Raw genomic sequence first — 14826 nt, forward strand, 5'->3', positions numbered from 1 at the left:
GACGATATTAATGAATTCGTAGTCACTGCTGCGGGTTTTCTTGCTAACTTAATTTGCTCAATTCGCAAAATCTTTCGACATACATATATATTTTTTCTCAGTGATGTTTTGGTCCTATACGACATTCTTCCGACGTCACTTTTATCACCCTCTCGACTGTTTGATGGGTGGTAAAGTTCGAGGGGAGCTTTTCCGCCAAGAGAGAACAGACTACATAACAGAGAGGGAGAATATATTGTGACTTTGGGGGGTGGATTTTGTGCGCATGTATCGGCAAATTGTACCATCTCATGCCGTAGTACAAACATATATAGGCCAGTAGGTATTTTCCCAAATATTGTTCAGTAAAAATATATATATGCATATTACTCTCTCGGATGGATTTGGTGGGAGAGCTAGAGAGAGATTCAAGTGCACGTTGCTTGTGTAGTTGAACACGTTGGATTGGAAATGACTCTGGGGTTCTGGGCTGGTAGAAGAGAGAACAATTTTCCATCCACCAATACAGAGAAAAGTCTTGTGCTCACTTTTCTCACGCGACTTTTCCTTCGAGCGTTTTCACCATTTAGTTACGTTTCGAATGTGTCACAGGCGAGTTTGCATACAGACCACGATCACAACCCTTCCCCCCGGTTTCTCAAATCCAGTGCTTCAAACGGAGGAAAATCGCGAGGTGACGGGACTGGAAAGACGTGATCTCAGGCATATATGAGATACAATGTGCTTTTCTTTTAATCCACGTAAATGTCGTTTCACGTGAGCTGGTGGTCCCCCTGAATATGAGCATCATGCGTAAGTACAGAGAAGTCTTCTCTATGCTTTTGTATTTTTTTGTTCTTGAGAATTTCATGCGGTAGTGATTGAATAATTTACTTGATAAAAATTTAGATATTTCTGGCCAGGTTATTGAGTCAGAGTGGAGATGGGAGGTGGAACACTCCCCCCAAAAATTGCCCATCATATTTTCCCTTCGTTTGACGCGTGAAAAGTTAACAAAACAGACAACTTTTGCTTCAGTGAAATTAAGCAAATTAGACGTGAGCTGTTCACCAACAGATCACCGATTAAATTGATTCTGCGACTTTTGGAAAGCCTCAGCCAAAAGTGTCGAGAATCAATAGAGGGAATTTGCATATAATCTATATATATATAAGTTGCTACATGGAATATTGATTACACGACTGGTGAACAATTGAATGCGGAAATATCCAACTTCCCCATTTACCTATTCTTATTGTGCCACCAAAAACCCAAAACCGGATAATTATTTATCCACAAGCGGATAATTAGTTCCTTTGGATTACTGTCATTCATGTGACTGAACCTTATGGGTCTTTTCGCATTTGAACTTGACTTTTTGCACTGAAGGACAGTGCAACCGTTGGGGATTTATGGGTCATATTGGTGGAGCTGTCGGTGCTTGGGAAAAGGAGGAAATTAGAGTCTCTAAAGTGGAGAATGCGCGTATTTTGGCATAAATCCAATATTTATGTTTCATCTATTCACTCGGACTTCTTTTTTCCGACCCACACCACTCAACACTTGACGACTTGGGTGTATTCACATGTGCCCCGGAGGGGTGGATCAAAGATGGATTTTCCTGTTGTTGGCAAAAGATACACTGGGAAAAATACACACAAATTCTATAAAGGGCTGAGAAAGTATTCTGCAAAAGGTACATGGATTTATATTGTAGATGTGGCAAATCACATTGCAGATATTTTGATTAGTCTTCACAAGCATTCATTGACACCGCTCTTTGTTTGAAAATAAAAATTTATTTAAAAATTAGCAAGTCAAAAAATATCGTACTTCGTAACAATACGGGCAACCTTTGTACATAACCGACGGCGTGGATTTCGTTATTCTTTAAAAGCTAATAAAGAGACAATTTGGTGATACAAAGGAGACAACTCATAATGGAAAAAAGCCAAAAGGTTGGTTAGTCCTGGCGCCAAGCCTTCTTCCGACCAACACTTTGGTCACCAAGTTGGTTGACATACTACCTAAAGTGATCAATTTTTGTTTCCCTTTGACAACTTCCGACGGGAACCTCAGTGGCAAGACCGTTGGCTCTTGAGCTTGAGTGGATAGATCCCCAACTTGACTCACATTGAGAGTTCGAAGTCCCGGCCAGTGCAAAGATCTAAATATCTAGAAAATTTTCACCGTGATATAACGTAATAAAAATACACAGCCTCTGCCCGAAGATAAATAAATAAAACTTCCGAACTCTTTTTATATCGTACTTGAATTCTCAACAAGTTAATTGACTACAAATTTAACGACATGTGTTAACACTTTATGGACGAGTGGGACACAGGTTTACTAAAAACAAAAACCATTTTTTCTGACTATTTGGAGAACAAAATTTCTTACTTTAACCAAAAAATTTGTATTTCCTATTTGGGACACCGGTGTCCCACTCGTCTTTAAAGGGTTAACCAACTCTGTAGGAGAAAGTACTCTCCCTTCGAACGTTCATGGCTTCGAATAATCTGAATTTTCTTTTATTTTTTCTAAGAGACTTACACATTTTTATTAAATACTAGTTAGCTTATTATTAATTAATGATAATTAAGTGATAATTTTGTGTAAGTCTCTTACAAAAAATTAAAGAAAATTCATATTATACGAAGGCATGAACGTTCGAAGGGAGAGTACTACTTTCCCCTATAGTTTTGTAACCTATATGCTTTGCGCAGTGGAAATTACTTGTCTGCATGTGTGATCGAGCACTGAGAAAAAAAGAGGGTGCGATTAACATTTTTCCTCAGAAATTTAACACTTTTTAGGTGTAAAAATATATCAATATTTTTTAATGTTAATTTTACACCTTATTAAGAGTAAAATTAACATGAAAAAGGGTACTTTTAACCCCTAATACACCTAAAAATGGTAATATTTACACCGATTTTGGATCAATACTGTAGGGTAAAATTAACATTTCTCTCAGTGAACTAATTTCCATCTAAAAATTGATATGGTTATTTCACTGGACAAAGATTAAATTCATGTACAATTATTAGCTTCTTGGACATCATCAAATTTAAAAGTCTGGGAAATCCTTGAAGTGTCTTTCATTTATTCGCTCATTTTTATATTTACGTTAAATTTCATTATAATTTCATAATTCAAACAATATAGTTGTTAAACGAATATATCGAAATAGAAGGGTATGGGCAAAAGCGTAGGGGCTCTGGTCCCACTTTTTCCCAGAAGCGGAACTAGTCCCCAGTTTGTACGTGTCGGTGTGTGATTTGGATTATACATAGAGAGTGGTCGAGACTCAAGCCGAGCTTGGTTTTAAAAGAAGAAATGGGAACATGAGTTGATCTTGTAAAATCTTTCTTGTGTCCTATAAATTCTTTTTTGAAACCAATAACCTTCGGGATTGGAACAAAAGTTGATATAGGGAGTGTATCCGGTGTTCGCCTGTGGGAAAAGTTGTCACCTTAAGAGGAAAACACTTTTTTTTGTCTTACCCAGAGCTTTCGGTCCCAGTATGGATCTTCTTCAGTGGCTGAAAGGGCATCAAAATTTATTTCGCAACATTTTCTTTTATTTTCTTGTTTTTACAAAGGTCATTTTTAGACAATTTCAACACTCACTCGACTAAATTGTGTTTTCGCAGCTTTTCTCAGAGATCTGTCAATTTTTGTTGGCTAGGAAGATCATTACCAGCAGGATGTCACACAGAAACAAAAGTTGTTACCTTCAGTTATACCCAATAATATTATGTATATGCTGGACAAACCCAGAGACGGCTTAACGTAATCAAAACATTGATTTGACTAAATTCCCATCAGTTTCCCACTAACTAAGCCGTGAGACGACTTAGTCAGAATCTGATGGAAATATAATCTGATCATTATATTTTGATTATAATTACGTTAAACCGTCTCTCAGCTTAATACGTAAGTTTGTCTAGGGCATAAAATTCAGATTCATTTAAAAATACGATCAATTTTAAAGCTGCTTAATTCAAAGGTGCCCCATTTCCCCTTACTTGTTTTTTTTAGGATTTCGTTTTCATGATTGGATTAACAAGATGGTATAATTGGATTTCGTAGTTTTAGAAGCCTACGGGCCACCAGGGTAAGACTCACTAAATATTATGTCGCATTCTCTTTATTGTGTTATTAAAGAATTAGGGTAAGATTGGATAATTCGAATTCATGTCCATTTTGGAATTTTCAAATTTCTTCACTCTTTCAGATGATGAAAGAGAAAAATAAAACCACGAAAAAATACAAGAATTTACATTCGAAAGTACTTCGTTGTTTTACCTTTTGTCATATTAAACTGTTAGGAAATCTCAAAGTTCCAAATTAAATATTATTCCAAATTACTCCATCTTATCTCCAAATGTTTTAGGACTTTTGAATAATTTCAATTGTAATGAAATTTCTGAGGTCAACTGCATTTCTTTCCCTTTAATCATTAATTTTATTTAAAAACATCAACTTTAAATTTATTTTAATGTGGATTTTTTTGAGTGTATTGTTACGAACATTCAATATTTTATATCACAGTTAAGTAAGGTACAGAATTTATGCCTCCTTTCATCCCAATTTCATTTTTCAGTGTTTTCCTACTAATGGAACACATAAATTTTGATAGCAATAGCCAAGCATTCTTCCACAAAATTCAGTTCGACGAACACATTTGGATGAATTTCAAATTACTAGTACCATTGTTATTTGAGTACCATTACAATCTTTGCAAAAATTTATTTAACGCTTATGACCTCTATACACTATTGAAATTTTTCGTCAATATTTGGAATATTAAAGTATGCTTACACTTGCACAGGAAAATCTCTAAAAAATTTTTTTAATGATGTCAAATACGGATATAAACTTCTTTAGTATGTAGTCGGTATGTATAGTATGTAGTATTCAAGTCGAACTTGAAATAGTGAAATCTTGTATAATAAGCCATTTATTGAGAGTCACTTATTGATTTTCATCCAGATGTGTTCATATTTTGGCAAAATATTGCGAAGAAGTGTTTTCCTGTTTCATGGACGTGTTTATATTTTTTCCCATTTCCATTTTAAGAATTTACGTATAACTAGAATTTCACAAAAATAATCAATTTCTAACTGCCCACATTAAAAACCAACAAAATGAAATAAGTTTTCTACTTATTTTTAGCTTCTTAAGAAAGATCTAGCCTCGAGGGGCTAAATATTTGTATCAAATTTCAGTCATATCGTTTTCCATTTATTCATTTATTACCTTCATATTTAATATAAAAATTCTTAAATCGAAGTACTAAAGTTTTAAAGTTTTTAAATACTAAAAAAAATCATGCAAAATTATGCCAAGCAAGGTTGTGTTTAAAATTATGATATTCAGAAATCCAAGATTTATCTGAATTTAAGACAATGATTTTGTGTTAAATAAAATATCCACCTAATCCAAATAACATATTTAAGAGGGGTGGCAAAGCGTTCCAATTCAATGTTTTGCGAAGTGCTCGAATTTAGATGCTGTACCTTAAAAATCATTTACCATTAATTGGTTTTCAATCGATTTAAGATGATTCATAAATCACTTGGCCAAAAAGTTTAAAGTGTAATAAAATTGATTTTCGGACAAAAAATTACTTACCTGTTCATAACTGGTTTATTACCGGTGTACAACCGATTTGACGGTAAGGACGAAATGTTCGCATGGGTAATCTCTAAAACGGGTCTCGGTCAAAATTCCGAGAGCTAAAATCCTAAAGGCCAAAATCCCGAATGTTCAAAATCCTGAAAGGGATGAAATTATGTAAAGTGTGTTTTAGGTTTATAAAAAAATTGCTTATTTATCCCGTTTCACCGATGCTGAATTCTCCTAATCGGCTCTAGAAATGATGGGCAGAATCTTTAACTCACTCCTTTCCTTCACAGTCCCATCCACCCGATTATCTCCAATGCACCACCGAAAGGACCGAAAGAATGACAATACTCAGATCCTATGTTCACTTTGTTCTTTATTACATTAGACCCCATTAAAACCTTCCGATCCAAATTAAATATCACTTAGGGAAAACTATCGATCTATGGCCCATATAAATGTTAATACTTTAATTCAAAGTTACAATATATAAAAGGAGTTGACAAGTAATGGGGTAAATGATACTCAAGGTTTTGTTGATCCTGAATCCTCGATGATATCCGATGGCATAAGCGTAGGGTCTCTCTTCTGCATGAGCCTTGAGATCTAAGGAGCCGGAAGATGGGAGAATGATAACTCCGCTGATCTGCATTCTCTCCACTGACGCAACATTCAAGTCTATAACCCGGAGATCTTTCGGTGAAGATGTCCGGAGGCGAGCCGGAACCTCCCATTATAAAACCCCTCCGACCGGTAGATGGATTTTCTTCTCGGGTCTTCTGGACTTCGTTGCCCGCTGAACCGGTAAAGAAACGTCTCCCTCCCTCCGTGGGAGACAGACGGTGGGCGCCATCAGCAAGACAAAGTCCTCCTGGACCACAAGGAGCCTCCTCAGCACCCCACTGACATTTCACCTTCGCCCTCCTGACGGGAGGAAAAAACTTAAAACATCCACTCACTATCAAGCTCTGTCCCCGACTGCCCCCACCAGGGTCAGTACAATTACCTCTCTCCCTGTGACGGTGGGAAAGAACACACACACAGATACTCAATATAGCACAAAACATACTTTCGGAGTCCGAAATTTAGTACATGGGGAACCCGACAGCCTCAGTGATCATGACTTTGAACCTCAACGGTCGAAATTAAGAAAGTGCATGTTATAATTATATAGAGGATAATGTGTAGAATAATTTACCAAGACACAGAAAATATCCCTTTGCCTCCATCAAGTGCGGGTGCAACCGTGGGAGTATCTATGGAACTTTTAAGAATCCGGGATTTTGGCTTTTAGGATTTTGGCCCATTTGGGATTTTAGCGTGATTGAATTGCAGGTGATTGGATGGCCGAACGCGCGGATAATCAGCGTGATGTCAAAAAACTTGAAACTTCACATTTCCAAAATTCTACGAAAATACGACCACAGATAAGAAGGTAGAGGAGAGGTAGAAGGGTGATTCTACCGTTCCTTGGAAATTACATGAGGTCAACTCATGCCATTTTTTAGGAAACAGAGTGAAAGATTTAATTCTGTGTAAATATTTACTGATCTAAAATCTCAAAATCTTGAAAACTGAGTTAATTTCCAAAGAGCGATACATACTGCTCTTCTGTGGAGTTCGAACAGTAAAATGAAAAGCAAATATCACGATTCGTATACAGAACGTCTTAAAATAAGTGACTCTGGTTCTTTAGTTGACACAAAGGGGGATCGCCCGAACACCTTATCGTTATTTCGAACCGTTTGGCTTAAATGGGCACGGATGAGACGGACAAACAATGTGACATCATTAATTAAGTCGTATTTCTGCTTAAGTCCTAAGTGTGTCTAAGGTATATGGTTACGGATTTATGGTGTTTTATTTATGATAAAAGCTTGTTTTTAGCATAAAAATGAGTGTTTTGTATTAAATTTTTCAAACTATCCTACAACTGGTTTAGGATATGGATTTCTCTCAGTACATTTGGGGAAATCTAGCTCTTGACTTTTGTCATCTTTCACCTTATAAATCAAATATTGACATTCGTTTACGGCAAACTACAATATAAGTGCTTCTTCCCAGTGGTGAGCCCCTCGAATCACTTTTTCGTGAGAAGCCAAAAAGGTCCTGGTGCCCGTGTGTTGCCAGAGTATAACCAAATGCCTGAACTTCACCTGCTGAGCACAGACTTACGTCAGCGATGTGGAGAGAATTCCGCAAAGGTTTGGGAGCAGAAGCCACAAACGGCATCTTTATATCATTTCCATTGTACCGGGCTGGGAAAACATACGAGAGTGTGTATGACACAGTGGGGAGCATAGAGGAAAATGTGTAATAAAATTTGTGTTGACAGGTAATTGTCTCGTCTCGATTCAATTTGGAATACCCGTTCCGTGTTCACTTGATGACGGCACAGAGGATTAAGGGGTTGTTCTCACACTTTGTCATTCACTCCCGTGCCAAAAAGTTATATGGGAATGCGTATGACTTGGGTGTGCCTTTTAGGGCCTCGTGTGCGCCTTGTTTGTGTTATACCTCTGTACCCCATGGTGAATTAATTGAATTTATATGAGACTATCACAATCAAATTGGTCGTCTTTTGAAAAGACATCTCCTTGTGCGATCTTTTCCATGGCTGAGATGTATCTAATTTATAATTAAATGGAAACAATACCCGAGACCCCTACTTTAAAAGTAATAATAATCCCTTTGCTTTCTCCACATTTGGTGTCACAAGACAAATAAGCGACTTGCTAACCAACTTTTTTTCCTTCGAACTCCTACATCCTCTCCATAAAACACCATTAAACTTTCATATATTCCTTGCTTTTGTCAACATATGAGCATGACTTTTTTCCTCCCACAAATTTGTTTTATGGGGGCTTGGGGAGTGCAAGGAAATCGAGACACTTTTTTTCTGGCTAGATTTTTATATAAAAATCGTAAATTGTTTCCGTATGCCATCAGATTTACTGTTATTATCTTGGCTATTGATTTTATTGCATAGGGGAGACTGGGGCAAAAAGTCACAAATCGAAAATTTTAAAATTCAATATCTTCCAAGATAAATAAGATAGCGGCTTAAAATTTTTTCCATAGATAGCCTCCATAGGTCTTCTTCAATGTAGTAAATTTCTTAGAATTTGAACAAGGAATTTAGAAAATAAAAAATATCGAAATTTTTAGCCCTATTTTTCAAATATTTTCGGTGCAGAAGATATCAATTATTAGATATTTATACTAAATTTGATGCACCGATGAATATTTCCCAAATTATCTGGATATTCTTTGAATACGAATCCGCTATCTATTTTAGAATTTCACAAAAGTTCTTTTCTCCAGAAATCCTTTTATTAAAAACGACCACTTGGGGTAAAAAGTAACAAAAGCTATGGAGCAAAAAGTAACAAAAACCGAAACAATTTCTGATGTTCCACGGTAAAAAGAAACGTCAATGCTATCTTTCGCCGCTTGTTGTTTGCATTGATCAAACGATTTGCAGTCTTTTGTGTGTTTTTTTTTCTAAAATAGCTTAAAATGCGCTTTTCTCGCTCAGATAGAGAAAACGGTGTTTCACAAAGGTGTAGATGAATATATTTCCTATAAAAATATGTAATCTAGGTATTTTACTTAAATTTACGGAATCCCGTAATAAAGCGAATCAAAATGTGATAATATCTTGTAACTGATACTATTTGCCCCAGCAAATAGTATCAGCCAGTTGTAGAGCGGTAAATTTCCTATAAAACTATGCTAATTAGAAATTTTGGAGATGCTCGGGTAGCTTATAAAAAATAAAAGGGACAAATAATCCTAACCGGCTTATGTGAGATTCTTAACATGAGTTATCTCGGAATGTATGCAAATTCGATTTAGAGCTGAAGTTGGGTGACGCCATTCAATTATCTTGAATCAAATTCGTTAAATTTATACATTTCTTTTTAAAACCGGAGTTAGAGGCCGGTCAATTTTCGCACTTTGACCCCTTATAGCTCGGATCAGGGGTTATCGATCAACTTAAGTATTTGCTTGTTTGATAGGTATAATTAGCGGTTATAACATACTAAAATTTCAGTCTGATGCACTATGGAATTTTTGAGTTATTTAACTTAAAAAATTGAAAAACCTTCTTTTTAAAAATAGCGCCCCTAGCGGTAGTTTTATGAACTTGCGATGTTAGAAGAGGAAGTGTCATTTCACGAGAGCTTTCCAAAAAGCCCCCACTTTTTAAATTCTGGCAATTAGAACCGGAGTTATGACCAATTTAAGAATTTTTTTGGGCCATTATAGCTCAGGTCAAGGGGTCGGGGGACCTTAAGTTTGGTATTGATCGAAAGCCCCAAAGGCCCAGCTATAACATACCAAAATTTGAGCCCGATCGATGCCATAGGGGCGGAGCTATTGAGAAAACAAAAAAATTGGGGTATTCAAAATGGCGGAAGGAGGGGTGGGGGGTGAGGGGTCAATGCGCCAAGTTGCAATTTTTATCCGATATATAACCTTTGACGAAAACCGCAAGTCGATTTATTTTCTTAGTTTGGAAGCTATATTAAGCTCCAGATAGCGTCCGGCCGGGCAGCCGGGAACGTAACTTAGCCACTCATATATGAGGGATCAGCAAGTCGCGAAACACATTTTGGCAAGGTTTGGGGCCGATCGGAGGACATGAGATTTTGTTAGGATTATAGTAGGTGAGATTGTTAAGAATCTAACCTAATAATAACTATGAAACTTTATATCACTTACTGCTTCACTGTGCGTACTGTTTACGCCTTGCTTTTATTTAATACAGAAGCATCTCAATAATGTAGTCTCTTTATCTTTTGTGTAGGTAGAGGTAGTAGGGGGAAGTGGGGCACCTATGAATTGGGGCAGCTTTGAAATTGGGGTTATTCTCCAATTTTGAGATGAGTGGAACTTATTATAAATTTAGCTGAGCATACGAAGATAAATTACATCAGGATAAGGCTCAATTCCATTTAAAAATAGGAGGAAAAACCTAAGTTCAAGACTGCCCCATTTCCCTCTAACGAACATCAGAAACTTCGATCTCCCCTATATTCGAGTAAAGTTGAAAGGTAAATTGACGACTGAAAAATTGAGAGGAAAAAGCTTTTTATCGTAGAACATCAATGATTTAAACTTTTTATATGTGCTCCATCTTAATAAAAATGCACTTGGATTTGCCTTTCATCTCTACACGTGATATCACTGGAAAGTTCAAAGTTCCTTAGAGTCTCCATAGAGAAGTATATTGAGGTGTTCGGGGAATGAACAAGGGAATCAGTTGCGCGTTGGTCCGCTTTGTACATCTGGAATGAATAACTTCATATTTGATCTCGTGTTTCTCTGAGAAGATTACTTATAAAGCGTTGTTTCTGTCTTTGACTTGTGCTTTTAAAGTCTTAAGTCCGTCTTTGTGTGACTATAGAATGTCGAAATAAAGCACAAGGACTTTGTGAAGATTCAGAAATGGAAGTTTGTTTTATTAAGAAATTGGAAAAAATGGTATAGCCATTTAATGATTATTAATATTGATATGACGAGAGCCACTTCAGTTATTTTGCTTCTGAAAAAAATCAATTTCTTTTTTTCTTTCGTTTTTCTTTTTTGGAGAATTAAAAGCTGTGTTGCTTCTAACATACAATGTACAATATTTCGAAAGGTATAGTATTAAGGGGCTCCTCGTATAGAAATTGCTTTAGAAGTTTTGTAGGAATTTTTTACATCATGCAAATTTCATTCACCAAATCTTTTGCTTAAGTTAACACCACTTTGATGTTGGGTATATTTTGAATAATTTTCTTAAGAGTTGTGCAGAAGCATTCCATACCAACAGACAAAAGTTTCCAAATGTTTCACAAGGGAAAGCCCTGCAGAAGAGAGAAATTTGTTTAGTACACACAGGCCTAATGAATATTTCTGCTGTATCTTTAAAAATTGTTTTATAATTGCTATTATTTTGGGCTTTCTAGCATAGATTTCAAGATAGCCCAGAGAAGTTTGTTCGAGCTTTTAAAATTCAATTTAGAAACAAGAAAATTTGGATTATTTTTTATGATTTTGAACTCTTTGCTTATTTAATCGTTAAGAACTTGCATTAATTCAACGATATTACTCTTCTTACGAATATAAGCTGTATTTTCTCGTCTCAGGAAGCATCACTGTAGAGCTTTTCTTCTAAAAATATCTCAGAAGTGCAGCTGAATGCGCGGGAAAGGTCTTAAGGTGATAAACCCCAAGGTGTTTGCTTGGGAACATCACCCCTGAGAACATTTAACTCTTCATAATTCCATACCAGAAGATGCAATTTGCAAAATCGATTAGCAGCACGCAGAAGTTTTTTTTTCCTCTTTTGCTATACCTTGGGACCATTATATAAAGAAACACTGCTAAATGGAATTTTGCACGGGAGAACAGCATGAATTTTTATGATAAACGAGTGAATTTCATTTGATATACCGCCACGAGGCATATTCTACTCCTTCTCTAGTGAAAAATGGAAGTAAATTGAGCACTGAAAGTAAATTAAACAACTATAAATTGCACTACAAGTTATAACAATGTGAGTGTCAAAGTGGTTGTGAAATGCAAAAGACTTCGCGTAATGTTTAAGCACGAGAACTAAATGTTTATACTAGGAACTATAAGACACAAGGCATAATATTGAATTTTCCATTTTGAGTGCCTTTTGCACCACATGTTTTTGTGAATAATATTCAAATTCAAAAGTAATTGAAAACGGTTTACACTGATCCGTAATTCAAGGTCTTTTCTATTTTTTTCTTTCTAAAACAAATATTTAAATTTTTATGAATTTCTGATGAAAGAATCTCTGGCAGTATCATTAAATTGAAATTATTTTCATCTCATTTTTGATCTTTCCCAATGTCAATGGTCGTTTTAGGGTTGATTCTAATCTTCAGGGCCAATCTATTCAGGGCCAATTAATTCTACATTTCATTGAGGCTAGGTCAGTCAATAACAGAGAGCAGGGAGCAAGACTGTCAAGCAAATTTAATCAGATGTCTGACAATTTTATCATAATCTACATTTTTAACATATCATAAGCACTATCAAGACAGAAAAATAGTATACAGTGTAAACATAAACATTTTGAATTTAAAATTGAAATATTTTGAAAATCTGTAAGCGAGTTTGACTATTCAAAGTTTTGAATTTTTTCGGATCTGGATGTTTGATAAGAGTGAATTTAGAGTCCATAAACTATTTAGAAAACCCCTGTGAAAATCCTAAAATTGTTTCTTAATCAGATATGTAAAGCGAATCAGTTCGGTGGCTAGAGTCTCTGCTGTTATTATGAATCCCAAAAGACTGATTGAAAGCACTATGTGCCTTTTCTCTAGGGTTATTAGCCCTCTGATTGGGGGGTGAAGCATTTGCAGTGCATCTTTAAAGCGTAGTAATGAACATACCTTTCGAAGTGCATCAGACATTAGGCAGACAGGTAATTTGCCTCTCGATGGTGCGCTCTCAGCAGAAAATCAATTGGTCCTGAGCGGTGAATAGGTAAACAAATCTATCCTTAACAGTGAGCAATCTTTGTCGGGCCAAAATAACCAGGCTCCTGAATCCAACTTTCAAGTCCTCGGCCAATTTTGTTCCAACAAAAGATACAAATTGTTTGTGAAATATTTACTGTACCGTTGAAAATTGAGTTGAAAATGTAACAGGTTCTATGGCTTTCATCTTAATGCACTTTTAGAGATTGAAGGGATAGTTCTCACCTCAAGTTTACTTAGTGTGAAACAGTTTTAATCAAGTTTGAAACATGAAGGATTATAATTTTTTATTTCTCGCACTCCCCGTTTTAATCCCTTGATTTTTTCACTCCCCAAAATGTCCACCTTCCACTCGACGCGGACTACGTTTCAGAATAATTCTACGCGTTTCTGACCATTTCTGAGAAATGTCGTCACGCTGTTTGTCCGGCTGTAGCCAACTCTAGAGGCCAAACAGTAAGAGATATCGACTTGGGACATAAGTGGGATCCCCATAAGTCAACCCTAGGATCGTTAACATGCCTCTAATTTTCCCTCCACCACTCACCAACCACCGCACGAATAGGCGCCATCGAACAAAAATGGGGTATCAAAATAGTTGGAGTATTACATGAGAGCTCTCTAAAACAATAATTTTTTTCAAATTCTGTCAGTTGGAACCGGAGATATGCCCATTTGGAAATGAATTTTTTTACCCCTTATAGCTGTGGTCACGGAGGTCTGGGGGGTCTTTTTGAAAAATCGCTTGTTGACGTCTCTCTCTGTTCTCTCTTTAGAAGTTATTATACAACTGACGGGACGTCCACGGAAATCGATTTTTGGCGCATATGATATTCGTGATCTATGAGTGTCAATATATGTAATTCCAAAATTTAGGCCCTATCTGACGAGGTCAGACTTCACGTCGGACTACGAAAGCTGATATTGTAAAGATTCTCAGATAATTCGAAACTTCAGATTTTCAAAACCATTAAAATATGACCTCTCAAGGGGCATTAGGGATTAATTTATTCTGTTTATCTGCCAAATTCGAGCAATAAAATATAACATGGCCATTTGAAGAAGATTCTTGACATCACAGTAATGTTATTTTATTGAACCCTAAGATTTTCAAAAAAAAAATGAAGTTCAAGTTGATAGTACAAGGTTCAAAAATATCGGAAATGGAGCAAGTTTTTCCGTAATCCCTAATTTTCGATATTGCTTTGTCCTCTTAAGAGCCTCAAATAGGTCAATGGAAAGAGTAGTGGCTCAATGACTGTGAGGTCTCGGGTTCAAAGCTGAGCAGCAGCAGAAAAAGATTTCTCATGTCATATCGGCTTTGAATTCGTTCAGTGAATGAATGAATAGTTATGTCAATGGTGCAGCATATTGGCAAAAAAGTGAACCGCCTAAAAACAATAGAGACTGGTACGAGAACGAGATTCGACATAAAAGTGGTACTTCAGTCGATACAAATATTCACTGTCACTGCTCCCAAACACACACCTAGAAGGGATGCTGTGATATAGTAGCGGCACTGGTTGCCCACAGAGCTGTGATATGGAGCGACTATCCGTATCGGGGGATAAGATAGAATAGGAGTGGGGAAGCATAAGGGGCCCAATTGTGGCCTGGATTCATCGGTAATCCGAAATGGAAAACTGACCCCTGGCAAAATCTTATATTATTTTATCTTGTCCTCTTAAATAAGAAACAAAAGGATAGTATGA

The 14826-nt window shown here is 36.3% G+C and overlaps 1 protein-coding gene across 2 annotated transcripts in view; it reads left to right on the top strand.

The window, feature by feature from the left end:
* The window catches only part of LOC129809630 (alpha-2C adrenergic receptor-like), a 97365-nt gene that overhangs the window by 18483 nt on the left and 64056 nt on the right, over positions 1 to 14826 (top strand). Inside the window, exon 1 of one of the 2 annotated variants that reach the window (XM_055859591.1) lies at positions 516 to 792. The exons of the other annotated variant lie outside the window; for it this stretch is intronic. The gene's annotated coding sequence lies outside the window, so the exon portion shown is untranslated. Of the gene's footprint in view, positions 1 to 515; positions 793 to 14826 lie in introns of those variants that run through there. 2 annotated transcript variants of the gene reach the window in all.

Source organism: Phlebotomus papatasi, chromosome 1 (genome assembly GCF_024763615.1).
Source record: "Phlebotomus papatasi isolate M1 chromosome 1, Ppap_2.1, whole genome shotgun sequence".
NCBI lineage: Eukaryota > Metazoa > Arthropoda > Insecta > Diptera > Psychodidae > Phlebotomus > Phlebotomus papatasi.